Source organism: Montipora capricornis, chromosome 6, assembly GCF_036669925.1.
Source record: "Montipora capricornis isolate CH-2021 chromosome 6, ASM3666992v2, whole genome shotgun sequence".
Taxonomy (NCBI): domain Eukaryota; kingdom Metazoa; phylum Cnidaria; class Anthozoa; order Scleractinia; family Acroporidae; genus Montipora; species Montipora capricornis.
The window spans coordinates 63,705,504-63,709,101 of record NC_090888.1 but is presented as its reverse complement, the minus strand read 5'-3'; positions in this window follow the sequence as shown (position 1 = coordinate 63,709,101).

Genomic DNA, 3,598 nt, shown 5'->3' with positions numbered 1-3,598 from the left:
ATTGATTAAAAAATATTTATGAAAGGCAAGTAGACTTCTGCACGACTGATATTTGCGTTGTTTTATCAGTCGTGCACTAGTCCACTTGACTTTCATAGATATTTTTCACGCATTAGTTAAAATAACATGGCGACAAAAACGCTGGGGAAAAAATTCCAGGCCGGCAAAAGAATGGCACATTTTTTTCCGAATCATCATGAAACGTTAAAGAGAAGTTAACGGGAGGGTGGAAGAGCTCTTGAAAAGGTAGCTGATCGAGTAGTGGCTGAAAGTTTCGAAAACTCGAGCACGAACCGTTGCGTAAATTTAATGGGGCTGTTTTATTTTGTAATGTTTTTATTACCCTACGAACTTAAGTTCAAAATAAATGCATGTTTTTTAGGGTTCTTTTCCTTTACTTTCGTGAAAATAGAGCAATATTTTTGACCTCGTCCGCTTGAATAATGCGGACCTGCGTAGAAACGACCAGCGATCAAATTTCACAAAAACCACACTCCAGAGGATGAGCATGACCGCAATGGAGAGATATTATACAAAATACTAACCAAATGAAGATGACGCCTGCTTAAAACTTTGTTGCTATGCTCGAGGAAGGTTTTTTTTTGGGTAAAAACCTTCCATCACTTCGATCAATAATCGATCCTCTCTTGGGTTCCAGGCCTTCCCCGACAGGTCACGCAAAAGCGTGACAAACGAAATTTTCCAAGAGCTTTGCAAAATCACATCGATTTTACTCTTTTAGATCATCGGTGACCCCTATTTTTTTAATCATGAATCACTTTACTTACTATCTACAAAATATGATGAAATGAAAAAATTCCCACCATAAGAAGTTATCTTTTTTAACATTTTCTTTCCTCGTGCCATCAAATTCCGGTACTGGTTGTAACGGATAGAGCTTACGAAAACGCTCGTCGAGGATGAACTCTACTGTTTACGACATCCCTAGCGGCATGCAATTATCTAAAAATCCTACTCCTAAAAACCTATGCGCGGAAACCTTCGCTCTAACAGGTTATTTTCATGATTTTCGATGGATGAGCAGATGAGGCTACATCTCGCTATTATGACCGATTTCTCGAAATTAAGGCATCTTTCCAGTGCCATTTTCTCCGAAACAAAGTCGATGACCCCCAATTTTTTTCAATTTTTTTTTCTAGGCAATGAAGAAAATCTCACCGTAGGAAGATTTTGGCGCGAACATCCTTAAATGTTTTGCATTTGCGTTTACGTTCTGTTTTCACTTCATATATTTTTCAAGGTCATATGAAAGTCGCTCTGATGAACTGCGTTTACACGCTGAAATTTTAAGCTAGTGAGTGAATGACGTCACTTTTTCCTAGATCCAACCCTCTGAGATCCGTTCGGTCAGTTTTGAACTTAGCTGAACGTGAGTAATGGCGTACCGAGAGATCCAAAACCTTGCTCTCAAAGTAAAGAGCCTTTGGATAAAAATCAAAGCTCAAAAATTTGCCAGGCAGTTGTTAAACAAACACACTTTCAAAATCTGAAGAAAAAATGGAAGTGATTTTTTTTTATCATGGTATCAGTTTAAGTACTTATGAATAACGTAGGCTATACAGTAGTAAAATCTGTCCAAGTAGATTACATGTGCAAATGAATGGAATATTTAAAATAAAATAATTTGGAATAGCTCATTTCAAAGAGCAAGTAATTTATTACGCAAGCCCGCGCGCGTCCCCTGGACTCCCAAAACGGTTGGAATTAAATCGAGTGTAATGATATTTATCGACTCAAAAACAAATATCGCTTCACATGTATTTTAACGCAGCTACTCGATTTCAGCAATTTAAAGGTTTAACTGATTTCAAAAACATGGCGATAGCTCTCGACCTCCGTCAATCAAGTCAGATGCAGTCTTAAAGGACAAAAAAGCATAAACTATTTATATCACCCTCACTACATTTGCGTGAATACCATCGTTCGGTTTGACATTTCAGACCTAAGTGTGCAGGACTTGTTTCACCATAGCCTTAACCTATATGGCTTTTTGCTTTTAGAAGAATCGAACGTCTACTTTTGGAGCTCAGACTGCATGAACGTTATATTTAGCGGTTTTAGCCTGAAAAAGTTGTTAAGATGTTAGTAGAGTTACTGACATGGTATTGAGCGACTTTCGTATGACCTTGAAAAAGGAAGCTATGAAATTTAAAGTTCGTAATTAAGGGATATCTTAGTTTTTTTTATAAATGGGACTTTGTTTTTTTGTATTTTAAAATCGAAGTTGGCTTTTGCGAGCATCTGCAGACTTTGTCTTTCAGAAATCAGATTTTGTTTTTCGAAATTAAGAGAATTTCCGAAATTGCTGAAATTGGAGTTTATGGAATATCCCGCGGAATATATGCCAACTGCCAGAGACACTAAAGACTCGCTGAGCTTCACACTTTAAATTGCATTGTAATGAACAGTCACAGTTTCACGATGATCGTCACGCAATCACGCAACATCCTCATTTGCTTGTTTGTTTGTGTTGTTGTCAACGTTGTTGTCTGACTTTACTACAAACGGTTTGCAGTAAAGTCAGAGTAGCATTAGAACTTGTGCGGACGTCAAGGGTTCGAATCCAATTTTACGATAAAAAACACAACAACATTGAGAACAATTTTGCGAAAACAAGCAAATGACAACGTTGCGTGACGACCATCGTGGAACTGTGGAATGTTTTCTTTCGTTTTAAGTGTATTGCGGACAAGATTTTTACGAAGGAAACATTAAAATGTGGCGCTCAGCGACTCTTCAGTGTCTCTAGGAACTTATATTCCAAAAACAAACAAAAATGTCCTTTTCGTAGCTTTCATATTTTCCTTTTTTTTTTTTCACTAATTTCCCACCATAAATGAAGGAAAGATGCCGAACATACGAAAAAAAACAGTACAGGAGAATAACTACAAAAATTGAAACAAAAAAATTTGGAAAAAAAAAAAGGACACCCCGACCCAGGCCTCGCGTTTTGGCTACTACCAATTTGAAGTGCAGTAATGTTAATGTGAACTGTTTACTGCCCATAGTAGGAGATTCCTTGGCGGGAAAGAGAAGAAGCTTTGTTATAATCCTGCCAGCCATTGGTCCCTGAAACAAATTACAAACTCTTTTTAAAGGTCAAACGAGAATCGCTCTATTCTTTCAATAAATCAATGCGAACGTGACCAGGAAACCTATCGCAGTGCATCCTCTCTGATGTGCTTGTCATATGCTTGTGCGACTTGGTCTGATCCCACGAACAACATGTAGCGGTAACCAACAGGCTATATTAATGCGACAAAATAAGAACGTTCTTTAACCCTTTCAGCCCCGAGAGTGCCAAATGGCACTTATAGATTTTACTCTGTCTAACGCCAGAAGAGTTTACTCTGTCTAACGCCAGACGATTTTACTCGTCAATGGGGAACCCCTCGGGGCTTAAAGGGTTAAGCTAACAGCATCAAAAAACTATGTCCCCGTTTAACCCTTTCAGCCCCGAGAGTGCCGAATGGCACTTATAGATTTTACTCTGTCTAACGTCAGAAGATTTTACTCTGTCTAACGCCAGAAGATTTTACTCGTCAATGGGGAACCCTTCGGGGCTTAAAGGGTTAAC